The 14,856-nt window shown below is 44.5% G+C and overlaps 1 protein-coding gene and 1 long non-coding RNA gene across 2 annotated transcripts in view; both read left to right on the top strand.

Annotated features, from left to right (window-relative positions):
* LOC132098197 (spermatogenesis-associated serine-rich protein 2-like) overlaps positions 1-14,856 on the top strand; it is a 197,900-nt gene that overhangs the window by 70,661 nt on the left and 112,383 nt on the right. The window lies entirely within an intron of this gene.
* On the top strand, positions 492-11,652 carry LOC132097279 (uncharacterized). The gene is made up of 3 exons (XR_009422717.1): positions 492-586; positions 11,287-11,338; positions 11,418-11,652. It is a non-coding gene; the product is annotated as an uncharacterized LOC132097279 (long non-coding RNA).

Below are 14,856 nucleotides of genomic sequence, written 5' to 3' on the forward strand. Positions count from 1 at the left end.
TCCAGATATGCAATCAAGTTCACCCTTTTGGAATGGTAAACATGACACTATTCATCACTCACACAAATAAATCACTTACTATTTTGATAATTGAATTGGTTTTTGCTGTTAAACTGTTTTTTTTTTGTAACACATTGCACTTCATGTGTTTACAGATTTGTGCAGAATTTGAGACATACAGAATTACCATAGGCCCATTAGAATCAACAGTCTTTGCCAAACTGGATCCGCGCTACAGAACTTATGAAGATGTTTGCATACTGAAGAAGAGTGCTTGGACAAATACTGAAACCCTCTTGGTGCCCACTACACAGGAAAAAACAACTGCACTCAACACAACCTTGTATTAAAACATTATTCTCTCACTGGCCACTGGAAATTGACAAAAAAAGACAGATATAATAAGATTAGGTTTATTAATACAATAAATACAAAAGATGTGGTATTACTATAAACTGACAGATTATGAATGAATTTGCCTCCCAAAAACAATTCATTTTGATGCAAGGCAGGGGTGTCCAGACCTGCTCTAGGAAAGCCAGTGTTCTGTGGAGTTTAGCTCTAACACACCTGCCTGGAACTTCTAGTAAGACTTTATTGTTTTAAAATTCCCAAGAACCTTGATTAGCTGGTTCAGGTGTGTTTAACTGGCTAGGTCACCCAAAAATAAACATGTCATTAATTACTAGGGCTGTCACTTTTAGTTCGAAAATCGATTGCACAAGCGATCGGACCAACCAAAAAAAGTTTCGAAAATGAAAATAGGGAATCGATTTTAACCAAATATGTACACACTATTCATTTTAAAATAATTAAACAATTAAAAATATAGATGTAACAAAACTCTCAAACAAGCAGAAAAAGAAAATAAAGAATTCCGAAAGTGCAGTATGCGTTGCGAAAGCTAGACAAAAAATACCAGCAATTTTACGTGCCTATAAGACCCAGTGACGTCGAAAGCGATCTCTTATGCTGCGTTCACACCATAGACTGTATAAAAATATGGACGTAGTGTCCGTGACGTCACCCGTAGACTACTGAAGAGAGTTTCCCTTTCATAGGTCACTTCGATGCTGCGGTGACGTCACCACGTATGGGAACACCTTCGGTGTGACGAATGTCTGAAGCCCTATACCATCCCGCCAATCCTATTGGCCAAATAGCGCGTGGCACCGCCCAGCATGCGTAAGCATATATATACCTGGTGCCTCGCGCCATTTACCTCAGATTTCATTCCTTCAGTACGAAGCGAATCTTCTGTGCCCTATTGTCTCGCGTTCTCAGCGATCATCTACGAGCAGTATACTCCTCTCCGCGGACGCGATGAGCTTCAAAAAGTGCAAGGACCCGTGTACCAGGTACATCGTTAAGGGGGACACTCATGACAGGTGCGTAGTTTGCCTAGGCTTACACCACGCACAGGAGGCGCTTAGCGGCCTTTCTTCATGCCCCCATTGCGATGGCCTGCGGCTCAGGGTGCTTTGCTCTAGGGTAGATGTGTTCTCCGATGTCGTCGTGTCTAACCCCCGCCACACCACTTCTGCGACTGCCGAGGCACCGCACGAGGTGATAGCTTGGGGTGACACGTGTGACATGGAGTTTGAGGACAGTTCAGCGATGGAAAATTATTCTCCACATCGCTCGCTCTCCCCTACCCTAATACACAGAAAAACTTTTGAACCTGTCGTCTTTTCCTGTGAGGATTTACGGCCCACACCGGAGGCATGTAGTGCCATCTCCCTCGGTTGTGACCGCCATGAAGACGACGTTCTTTCCACTGCGGCCTCGGGGTCCGAGGACTTCGCGGCCGACACGAGCCCTCTCCCTCCTAGTGGACAGGAGAGGCATGTTTCCCCCTCCTACAGTGAGCTGTTGGATGTGGTTTCCCGTGCAGTGGGTACATTGGGGCTGGAATGGGAGGTTGAGAAGGCCGAGGCCCAACCTTCTTCGAAGCTGGACGACCGTTTCCTAACTAGTCGGACACCTGCGCAGCCCCGGAGGCCTTTACCCTTTTTCCCGGATCTCCACCAGGAGGTTTCGAGGTCCTGGAAACAGCCGTTTGCGGCGCGCATCACGAATACTGCAGCTGCGGATTTCGCCACCATTTCGGACATGGCGGGCCATGGCTATACAGCGATACCGGCGGTGGAAGAGACTCTCGCCGAACATCTTGCGCCTAATTCGGCCGCGCCATGGAAGTCCCGCCCCCTCCCCCCTCGAAGGCGTGTCGAGTCACGTCTAGTTTAGTGGGAAAATCCTATATGGCCGCTGGCCAAGCGGCTGCTTTGCTTCATTCTATGGCGGTCCTTCAGGCCTACCAAGCGGAGCTGTTAAAAGGATTGGACGAAGGGGACGGCATTACACCTGAGGCGGTTAAGGAACTACGGCGAGCAACTGATTTGGCGCTTCGTGCTACCAAACATACTGCTCGAGCAGTGGGCTGTTCCATGGCTGGATTAATTACGGTTGAGCGCCACCTCTGGCTTAATCTCACCGATATAAAGGAAAAGGATAAATCTTTCCTCATGGATGCCCCTGTGTCTAAGGACGGTTTGTTTGGAGAGGCTGTCACTTCAGTGGTGGAGAAATTCAGAGCAGCGAAACAGCAATCAGCCGCTTTCCGCCAGCTGATTCCCCGCAGACCCAGAGAGGTTGAACGCCGTCAGGCGCCCGCGCGTTCTCGCGCAACCTCCTCTCACCGCCAGCGAGTGCCCTCTCGGGAAGAGCCTTCACCTATGGCGCCCCCTCGCAAGGATTGGGGCCCTAGGGTTGTTCCACCGGCTCAACAACGCCAACGAAAAAGGTTGAACCTGAGTTCGACGGCCAATGCCTCTCGTTCTCGGGCACCGAACAGCAGCTCCTGATTTTTTCGCTTCCTGCCAGGGACTGTGCCCTCCGCTAGAGAGCGCTGTTGGATGCGCGAAAGCGGTCCAACAGCGCTCTCTACCTCTAAAAAAGGACGGCGGATTACGACCTGGATTTGGATTTTGGATTCTGGATTTACGCCGTCTGAATCTTGCACTCAGGTCGAGCAAATTCAAGATGTTGACGGTAAAGTCTATTTTGTCTCAGATTCAACCAAATGACTGGTTTGTCACGATCGATCTGAAGGATGCTTATTTTCATATTCAGATCATCGAGAGACACCGGAAGTTCCTTAGATTCGCTTTAGAGGGCAAAGCGTATCAGTACCGCGTTCTTCCCTTTGGCTTAGCGCTAGCTCCCCGTACATTCTCAAAATGCATGGACGCAGCTCTGGCCCCGTTGCGGCTCCGGGGCATCCGTGTGTTGAACTATCTGGACGATTGGCTGGTGTTAGCGCAATCTCAGACTCAAGCACACTCTCATCGAGATATTGTGCTGAATCATTTACACAGCCTGGGCTTACGCACGAGCTTCCAGAAAAGTGTGTTAGTCCCCTCTCAACGGATTACTTTTCTGGGAATAGAATTGGACTCTCGCGCGATGACAGCAAAGCTTTCTCTCCAGCGCGCTCAGTCGATTACGTCATGCGTTCAGCACTTCAGGGCGGGTCACACAGTGACGGTGAGACTGTGCCTCAGACTGTTAGGTCTAATGGCGGCGGCGCTTCCCGTGATTCATCTGGGTTTGCTTTACATGCGCCCGTTTCAGTGGTGGACGAAACGACAGAATATTTCACCCCGTTGTCCTCCGCATCGAACGATCTCGGTGACGCGGAGGTGTGTGATGTCGTTAAAACAATGGACGTCAGCCGAATGTCTCCTCACCGGGGTTCGGCTGGGAATTTGTGCTTCCCGAGAGACTGTCCAGATGCGTCTTTGACCGGGTGGGGAGCTGTTTGTCATGGGCGCCCAGCCCACGGAGTGTGGACAGCGGCACAACGCAGCTGGCACATAAACAAATTGGAATTACTGGCGGTTTTTCTGGCTCTCCAGTATTTTTCGAGTCTACTGATCGGCCGTCATGTGCTTCTCAGAACGGACAACACTGCGGTCGTGGCTTATCTGAACCATCAGGGAGGATTGCGTTCTCGCCCCTTGTGCAGGCTGGCGAGGCGTATTCTTCTTTGGTCTCACGACAGATTTCTGTCGATCCGGGCTGTTCACATCCCCGGACGACTGAACTTCGGAGCGGATTTACTATCCAGACAGGCTCTGGAACAAGGGGAATGGAGATTACACCCCCAAACGGTGAATCACCTATGGCAGATTTTCGGGGGAAGCGAAAGTGGATTTATTCGCGTCGAGCACGACTACGCATTGCCCGCTATGGTTCTCCCTATGCCCTCCATCACCCCTGGGTCTGGATGCGCTAGCTCACAGCTGGCCCAGGACCAGTTTGTATGCGTTTCCTCCGATTCGTCTGATCCCAGCGGTATTATGCAGAATACGGCGGGACAGAGTGGGACAGCTGCTGCTGGTGGCTCCGCGATGGCACACACAGCCGTGGTTTGCGGATCTCATCAATCTGTTAGCGGGCTCTCCGTGGGAGATTCCCCTCAGACGGGATTTATTATCGCAAGCACAGGGACAGATCTGGCATCCGAGGCCAGATCTGTGGAACCTGTGGGCGTGGCCTCTGAGTGGAGTGAGTTGATATGTCCCGGTCTTTCTGCTGAAACTACCGAGACTATACTGAACTCTAGAGCAGTTTCTACGAGACGCTTATATGCTTTCAAGTGGAAACTGTTTATGACATGGTGTGAAACTCATGATGTGGATCCAGTTTACTGCCCTGTGGCTTCAGTACTGGAGTTTCTTCAGGACCGTTTTTCGGATGGATTGACACCAGCCACCCTGAAGGTTTATGTGGCAGCTATCTCAGCTCACCATGAGCATATAGGTGGTGTTTCAGTGGGTCGTCATCCACTGGTTTCTCGCTTTATACAGGGTGTGCGACAGTTGAGACCTTTCCGCCCTGTGCGAGTTCCTTCATGGGATTTATCCATTGTGTTACTGGGTTTGTCAGGGCATCCGTTTGAGCCCCTGGAAACTGTATCGGATAAGCTCCTGACTCTGAAAACAGTTCTTCTCATGGCTTTATCCTCCCTTAAGAGAGTTAAGGTTTTACGGGTTCTCTCTGTCTCACCCTCGTGCATGGAGTTTGCACCAGGCTCTGTGAAAGTGTTTTTGCGACCTAGGCCTAATTATGTTCCTAAGGTCGCGTCTAATCCTTTTCATTTTCAGCAGGTGGTCCTGGAGGCTTTTTCTCCTGCTGCGGCAGAGTCTGGAGATCTAAGTCTTTGCCCTGTGAGAGCGTTAAAGACTTATGTGGATCGTACTGCCCCATGGCGTGAGTCTAACCAGCTGTTTGTCTGTTTTGGACATAAGAATAAAGGCCATGCAGTTACGAAACAGCACATGTCCCATTGGCTGGTGGAGGCTATTTCCTTGGCCTATGAGGCGCGCGGGCTCGCTTCGCCCTTAGGAGTAAAAGGTCATTCCACGAGAGCAGTGGCTTCTTCTCAAGCCTTTCTCAGTGGATCTTCTATGGATGATATCTGTGCTGCGGCAGGCTGGTCCTCACCGAGCAATTTTATCAGGTCTTACAGTCTGGATGTGAGGATGGCTCCTGGCTCCCGGGTTCTCTCCGCTTGAGCAGATGCTTCCTTGGATCCAAGCTATCAGGTACGTCAGGCTTGATGGCATAGCGTTCCCATACGTGGTGACGTCACCGCAGCATCGAAGTGACCTATGAAAGGGAACATCTCGGTTACTATGTAACCGAGATACTACGAGATGCTGCGGTTCTGGCCGTGCCATACCTTGATAGCTTTCTTCTCTTCTTCGTCAATAAATTTGAGGTAAATGGCGCGCGGCACCAGGTATATATATGCCTACGCATGCTGGGCGGTGCCACGCTCTATTTGGCCAATAGGATTGGCGGGATGGTATAGGGCTTCAGACATTCGTCACACCGAAGGTGTTCCCATACGTGGTGACGTCACCGCAGCATCTCGTTCCCTATTCAGGGAACCAAGGTTACATACGTAACCGAGATGTTTTGAAGCCTAAAGTGTGTAGAGCGGGCCGTCGCCATCTTGGCAGCGCGTCACTGCGCGACTCTCCCGGACAATCAAAAATGGGCAAAAAGGCGGGAGCTAGTTGCTGTAGCCACGCCCACCTAGCGCGACGGCAGTGTCAGCAGCGGCAATCTCCCTGTCACTCAAGTGGCCACGCCCTTAATTATGCAGAACTTTAAGTCTTAATATAATTTAAACGGATGAGTTATAAAAAAATTCACCCCCCTCACAGTTGTCATGAAGGGCAAAATGAGCTATTTAGACCAAAATCATTTTTTGAACCAGGCTGTAAACATGTTTTTTCCTGCTGTAAAGTTGGGCATTTTAACATGGGGAGTCTATGGGACTGACTCCCTTTTGCAGCCAGCCTCAAGCGGCCAGTCGATGAATTGCAGTTTTAGTCACATCCTTGTTGGCCTCACGAGAGAGAGCGGGAGGTTGGCGCTCGGTTCACACCAAACGCGAATAGAGCGTCTGGAGGTCTCATTCGCCTCATTCGCGCTTCTAGTTACAGGAGATTGTGAGTTCTGATATAGCAAGCTGACAGTGACCGGCTTCTGTGGTGGAGAATTGCGCAGCTGTACCTGAGTGTCCCTGGGACATCAGTGCGGTCGGAGCGCGTCTTCTCAACAGCTGGACATACAGTGAATAAAAAACACTCTGCTCTGGACACATGGCCTGTTCTCAAGTCCATTTAAAGTTAAATTTTTTTGAACAGTTGTTTGAAATGGATTGAATCATTATTTAAAATAATCTTGGAGATTTTTGAATTGCCTAAATCATAAATGCAGCCGGGTTGAAGCCTGCACTGATGTTTTTCTTTTGTCATGGCAGCCGTCCCCTCTGCACATATATTTTTTTGCTGTTTGTTATTCTGCACGAAACTTCATGCCAATAAATAAGAAATATTGCTGCCTTGTGCATTTTCAGCACTCTCTTTACGGTCGTCTGTTATTTGACGTTGAAAAAGAAAACGTCTTTTTTTTTTTGACATGGAAAATCGATTTTACAATCGACTCAATGAACACTTATGTCTTAAAAATCGAAAATGATTTTTTTTTCACAAAAGTGACAGCCCTATTAATTACTCACCCTCATGTAGATGTAGTCTGAGCACACGGACGCACTTCCGGAAAAATCGGCCGAAAAAAAGGCCAAAGACCAGCCGATTACCAATAGCGTATTTTAAGCAAAAATCGTCCGGTTTCCGATTGATGGCGGGTCAATCGGTGCATCCCTAATATTTTTATGAAAATGCGAGAGATTTCTGAACCTCCATAAAGGCTGCAATTGTTATAGTCAGGCAGACTGATCATAACATAAAGTGACTACAAAGTCAGTTGGACTCATTTATCTAGGGTATTTATTAGACAATTGCCAAAACCCAAAACAAAAGGAAGATTAACTACAATGAAACATAATTTGCAGGAAGATCAACAAGCATGGTGGCTGCCTGGAACCCAAGTCATCTCCCTCTCTCCATGGAGTGCCTCTGCTTTTAAAGGGTGTCTCTCCACCCACTCGTTACAAATCACACCTGCACACAATAACACATGAATACATATTGCCACATAGCCAAACAATTAATAGAGGAAAACAGAGCCACCACAGGTAGTGGAGGGACATAACACACCCCCACACCAAAATGGTGACTCCAGTCTCCATAATCAAAATATAAACAAGAAACATAATTAAAAAAAAAAAATGCGACCATACGTTACCAATTAACGGTAAACAGAAATACTGGACTAAGGTACTCTAGATAAGGCATCTGCCAAGACGTTATCAGTACCATGGATATGCTTGACCTCAATGTTAAAAGGCTGCAAGATCAAACTCCACCGCATCAGACGTTGATTGGCATTTCTCATCCGGCTTAGGAACTTCAGGGGGTCATGATCACTATAAACGATCGTTCTACCTGATGCACCCAGATATACTTCAAAGTGTTGGACAGCAAGAACCAGGGCCAGTGTCTCCTTTTCGATGGTGGAGTACCACCGTTGATGTTGATTAAACTTCTTAGAGAAGTAGCAAACGGGGTGATGGACGTGCTCCACTCCTTCTTGGAGGAGAACAGCGCCAGCACCTTGATCACTCGCGTCAACCATTAAAAAGAAAGGGTTCGCAAAGTCAGGTGCAGCCAACACAGGAGCTGAAATAAGCAATGCCTTTGCATTTTCAAAGGCACTTTGACACTGGTCAGACCACTGATATACCACCTTTGGACTAAGTAAATTAGTCAATGGAGCTACTACAGATGAGAAATTCTTGCAAAACGCTCGGTAGTAGCCCACCATACCAAGAAATCTGCGTAACTCACGACGATCAGCAGGAGGAGGAAAACTACAAATAGCTGAAACTTTGGCATCCAAAGCACGCACTTGACCACCTCCTACTACTCTACCCAAATAAGTGACTGTTGCTTTACCGATCTCGCATTTAGCCAAATTGATAGACAAATTGGCTGAGGACAGTCGACAAAATAGCTCTCGGATCTGCTGAACATGTTCTGGCCATGACGCACTATAAAGGACCACATCGTCCAAATAGGCCTCACAGCCAGACATGCCAGACAGCACTGTATTTATTAATCGCTGGAACGTTGCAGGAGCATTGCGCATTCCAAAAGCCATAACGTGATAATTCAGGAAGTCGTCGGGGGTAACAAATGCAGATATTTCTCTTGCACGACTGGTGAGGGGAATCTGCCAATAGCCTTTCAGCAAGTCAAACTTGCTAACAAAAACTGCAGAACCCACCTGATCAATACAATCATTCAACCTGGGCAACGGGTAACAATCAGGTCTAGTAACTGCGTTAACACGCCGATAATCAGTACAAAACCGAAACGTTCCATCAGGCTTTGCCACCAATAGACATGGAGAACTCCATGGACTCCTGCTAGGTTCCGCAATGTTATTTTCAAGCATGTACTCTACTTCTTTCTTTAACACGGCACGTTTCAAAGGGTTTACCCTGTACGGATGTTGCTTGATTGGTGTTGTTGTTCCCACATCAATGTCATGCTCAATAAGGTGAGTTTGTTTTGGAACATCATTAAACAACTCTGGAAATTGGCGAACAACGTCCAAAATGTCAGTCTTCTCAAAATCGGTGAGGTGTGGGAGGTGATCAGCTAAAACTGAGAGCATTTTAGTGTTGTTAAGACGACCCTCAATTAGAGCACGAGATGGATTACTTTCAGTTTCATCACTCTCTTCCACCACAACAGACAACAGCATGGACTTATCACTCATAGGCCTCGACAAATCCGACCCCAGCTCAGCTGGAGATGAACCTAGGCAAACAGAAGCACGCTCAAAATAAGGCTTCAACATATTAATGTGACACAGGCGCTTCTGCTGCCGTCGATCTGGAGTGGCTATTACATAATCGCGGTCAGAAACTTTATGCATTACCAGATATGGACCACTAAAACGAGCTTGTAGAGCAGATCCAGGAATGGGGAGTAACATAAGTACTTTATCACCCACCTCAAAATGTCGATCTGTGGTCTTACGATCATACCAAATTTTCATCTTGTCTTGTGCTCTCTCAATATTTTCATGGGCTAACTCACGGGCTCGGTGTAAACGAGAACGTGAATGTAACACATAACTCAGAATGTCTTTTGCAGGAAGTTCATTTAAAAACTGATCTTTTAATACAGCCAATGGACCTCGTGGGGTATGTGCAAAAACAAGATCAGCAGGACTAAATCCAAGTGACTCCTGTCTCACCTCTCTACAGGCAAACAGCAGCCAGGGAACTGCATATGCCCAATCCTTACCAGTCTCAAGGCAATATGCACGCAACATGCTCTTCAACGTTTGATGATAGCGTTCCAGCGCCCCCTGGCTTTCCGGATGATAGGCACTGGAAACATTATGTTGTATGCTAAGCTGTTTCAAAACACGGGTGAACACACGAGACATGAAATTCGATCCACGATCAGTCTGAATGATCTTTGGCAGACCAAACACAGAGAAAAACTTTAACAACTCCTTTAAGACCACCTTGGCAGAAATTTTTCGCAGAGGAATAGCCTCCGGAAAACGAGTAGCTGCACACATCATTGTTAACAGATATTGATATCCACTCGTGGAACGCACAAGTGGACCAACAATATCAACAATGACATGATCAAATGGTGGAGCCAACACAGGAATGGGATATAGAGGAGCAGGAGGGATTTTCTGGTTGGGTTTGCCAACCACCTGGCAGACCTTACAAGTTTTACAAAAATTAGCTACATCCCGCTTCAACCCTGGCCAGTAAAAATGTTGACTAACACGGTTTAGTGTTTTAGCGACTCCCATATGACCAGCTACGCAGTCATGAGGATCCCGGACGAGCCCCCATATGTTATAGTCAGGCAGACTGATCATAACATAAAGTGACTACAAAGTCAGTTGGACTCATTTATCTAGGGTATTTATTAGACAATTGCCAAAACCCAAAACAAAAGGAAGATTAACTACAATGAAACATAGTTTGCAGGAAGATCAACAAGCATGGTGGCTGCCTCGAACCCAAGTCATCTCCCTCTCTCCATGGAGTGCCTCTGCTTTTAAAGGGTGTCTCTCCACCCACTCGTTACAAATCACACCTGCACACAATAACACATGAATACATATTGCCACATAGCCAAACAATTAATAGAGGAAAACAGAGCCACCACAGGTAGTGGAGGGACATAACAGCAATGCAACTGAAATGTTCCCAGAGTCATAGTAAGGACATCAGTAAAACAGTTCATGTGACATCAATGCTTCAACCACACTTTTACAAAGCTACAAGAATACGTTTTTGTGCAAAGAAAACAAAAATAGCGATTTTATTCAACAATTCTTCTCCAAATCACATATGCCGCCATTATGGAGAGTAACAAGAGGCATGAACATTGCTTTCCTCTGCGTGTAATCAAGGCTCAGCGCATGCATTATTTACGTGCTGTTGATAATGGTGGAAGATGCGATTTGGAGAAGAATTGTTGAATAAAGTCGCTGTTTTGGTTTTGTTTGCACAAAAAAGTATTCTTGTAGCTTTGTAAAATTGTGGTTAAACCACTGATGTCACATGACTGTTTTACTAATGTCTTTACTATGTTTCTGGGTCTGGGAACATTCCAGATCTGTTGCTTACCGTGCAGGGTCCAGATGTGTGTACCATTTTCTGCTTGCCTGTATTTCCCATAAGGAGATGCATGACTGACTTTTTTTTTCATGTAATTTAAGAAAAAAAAAACAAAGGCTAAATTTAGTTGTTTTCATCTTCAGACTAATGAAATTTAAGTATCCAAATGAAGACCCTAGCAGTATGGAGTACATGGTGAGTTCAAGGTTAATAAATGATTTGTTAAAGTTAATACACAAGAATTTGAGTTCTCCATCCTTTTAAATAATTCTAGGATACAGACGTTGGCAGCAATCAGGAGGTGATCCAGAAGACTCGTGGGAATCTATTTGAAGCTGCATCATTGAAGACAGTCCAGCAGAAGTTGGAGTTTTAAAGGATAAAGTTCTTCAGGACCTAGCAGTTTACAGTCTGCAAAACCATGTTTCTGGGACTGATATATGGACTGAACTGGAGCAACCCTCCTGAACTCAGGTACACATTTGGAGGACTGAAGAAGTTATTTCTGGAGCCAGTTCCTGTTCCTGGAATAAGCTTTGATTGGTTACCCATGAATGTCAAGTAGAAATTGAGTAGTTTGATATTTTGTGTAATTGTTTTGTAATTCTGTAATGTGGTTTAAACTGTATTTACTGTAACTGTGTGTAATTATTTATTGCTTGTTGAACAAATACACTTTGATCATTTGTGACATCTTGTCTTTTGACTCATTACAAGACAAATCACACAAAAAATGCTTTGTTGAAGTGAGTAACTTTAAATAGAAAATATTTAGTTAAAGTAACTAGAACTAATTGTGTGGAACCACTGTCCATAATTGAAATGAGTAATTTGAAACAAACCTCCTTATGTTGATAGAGTGAAACAAAATTGGCTAGTTTGTAATAAACCAAAACATGTTCAGTTAAGTTAACCGGTTTAAGTTGAAGCAAACTGAATAAATTGCTTTGGTTGGACATTACTATTTCACATAGATTCTACCTCATTCAGTTGTGTTGTCACAACACAAGGAGTTTGCATAGATTCAACAAATTCCATTAATGTTATCAAAACACAATTTGGTTGTGTGGAACCACTGTCCATAATTGACTTAAGTAAGTTTAAAGAGTCATTTTTTTGAGTGTACAGCATTTCTTTACTCAAACACTATTTCTGTAAAGGCTATTGTTTTTGTGTGTTTGAAGACTGGAGAAGTAGTTTTTTTTGCCATCTAGCCAATATACTTTTGTACATTTAAAATTGCCTGTGCATAAGTGCGTAATCGTTTATATCATGAGATTTTGGCCAAGTGTATTAAACAGAAGAAAAAAAAAAACAGAAAAAAATAAACGTTATATCCTAACCTGTAAAAGGTGATGATAGCATATAATGCGCTGCACTTTCCTCAGATGCGGACAAAACACAGATCTCCTCATTCGCCGGCCAAAGACCTTGCTAACTCCATTGGAGCTTGTTTTTCATATAGCCTGATGTTAATTGTCCAATACAACACCCACACTGACGATGCAGTGTGGTTTAATTATTGATTTGTTCCCCCTTTTCTTTCTTTTTTCCCCTGTATTTTAGTAGAGTGCCATGAAACTGTTTTATTTGTCAACACCCATCAGACATAATATTGTTTGTATTTGGTTACTTAAACTCAACAAACTACGAAAAATAACTGCTGTTAGCGTAGCACAGTTCATGTAGCAAGGTTTAGGTTTTAATTATATAATAAATACATTTAAAAAACAGACAGAGAATACAAAATGAATATAGAAGCTAGTGTTTTTTTTTTTTAAGAAAACAAGCAGTTAGTAAATGAATAGAGTTTCTGAATGAATAAAGTCTAAAAGGGGTTAATATATATATATATTTCAACAATGTCAACAGAAAAACAAACAGCACACAAACATCAACCCAGAAACTGTGAATGTACCAAGGCCTGAAGCACTGAGACCTGCAGGAATCGTCCTCACTGTAGTGCTCTGTGTGATTTACTGAGGCCATGCTGTCTGTGGAGGGGAAGGAAGGGTGTGGCTCAGATGCCACGTCATCATCATCATCATCATCATCATCACTACACAGAGCTGCTGAATACTGCTCTCTGCTGGTCTGATCATCTCTCAGACCCCTGCACTGACACACCTGAGGTCCTCAGATCAGCACACACACACACACATTTACCCATAAGTTTGGCTGTTTCGGTTACAACGTTTCTAATGTTTTGGAATAGCTGCTCTTTAGTATTCTTTTGGATTATAAGTAAATGTTCTTTCTACACTATTAATGTGTGTTTGTGTGTGTGTCCTCTATACTTCTATGGCTCTCAGTAGATTCAGTGTTTGGTGCTGGGTTAATACTCCTTCTGTATAATTTCTGATTATGTTTCCGGGTACATTTAAAAACAAAACATATTGATTATTGAATAACTGTTGAAAAGCAAATATGTTTGTTTTCAACTTCCAAATAGGTGTCCAGTGATTGATAAATAAATGTTTGATTGCTGAATATTGTACCCTAATTGAAGTAGCTGTTTAGTAGGATCATGATTTTGTATGCCATTGCATACCTGACACATATTATATTTATGATTAACATTCAGATGATGAATTAGTTAGAAACGTGTTGGTATGAACACAGGTGCCATCAGTTGTCTTCTTATGAATGACTTGTTTGACATTGAGTCAGTATTGCTGATGCAAAGTAGGCCCTTCGTTACCAAACACCAAGAAACTAAATTAGGATACAATCATGAGTCATTTGCAAACTATTGAACATTACAACTGTTGGTTACTTTAAAACTAACCGTCATCTGGTAGATCACAGGGATATGTGAACATTTGATCTGTTAACTGGTTGTATTATGTGAGATGTATTGCATGACTCTGGCAGAGAAAAGCCGATGCTATCAAACAGATGCTATCAAACATTGTTCACTTCATCAGAGTTAGTTTAATGGTGAAGGAACAGATCAGATAGAGCAACTGATGGAAGGTTTGCGAAGAATTTCATGTTCCCTAAATAAAAGTATTTCTTAGTATTTTTAAAATACAAAAATAAGTAGTTTGTTTAGTATAGTAGTTTATTTTAAAATACATTTTGATATATCTTTGCCCAACCCTGTCCACACAAATGTTTTCGTGAGAAACGCATAATTTTCTCTCCGTTTTGGCCTTCTGTCCACACTGAGAGGGCGATTTTAAGGAAAACAGGCTTTTGAAAACGATTACACAAGTTTAGTCATGTGACGCCTATTATATCAATAGATATCAGTGCTTATACAGGTATTGTGCACGTTATGTGAGTGAGTGAAGTGAGTGAAGTGACATTCAGCCAAGTATGGTGACCCATACTCAGAATTTGTGCTCTGCATTTAACCCATCCGAAGTGCACACACACAGAGCAGTGAACACACACACACACACTGTGAGCATACACCCGGAGCAGTGGGCAGCCATTTATGCTGCGGCGCCCGGGGAGCAGTTGGGGGTTCGATGCCTTGCTCAAGGGCACCTAAGTCGTGGTATTGAAGGTGGAGAGAGAACTGTACATGCACTCCCCCCAACCACAATTCCTGCCAGCCCGGGACTCGAACTCACAACCTTTCGATTGGGAGTCCGACTCTCTAACCATTAGGCCACGACTTCCCGAAATGTGCTATGCACTTTCCTACTATTGATACAGATGTGTTACTTGTACACTCTTCATATCACATGAAGGCAGTGTGTTTT

The sequence above is a fragment of the Carassius carassius genome, chromosome 21, assembly GCF_963082965.1.
Source record: "Carassius carassius chromosome 21, fCarCar2.1, whole genome shotgun sequence".
Lineage (NCBI taxonomy): Eukaryota > Metazoa > Chordata > Actinopteri > Cypriniformes > Cyprinidae > Carassius > Carassius carassius.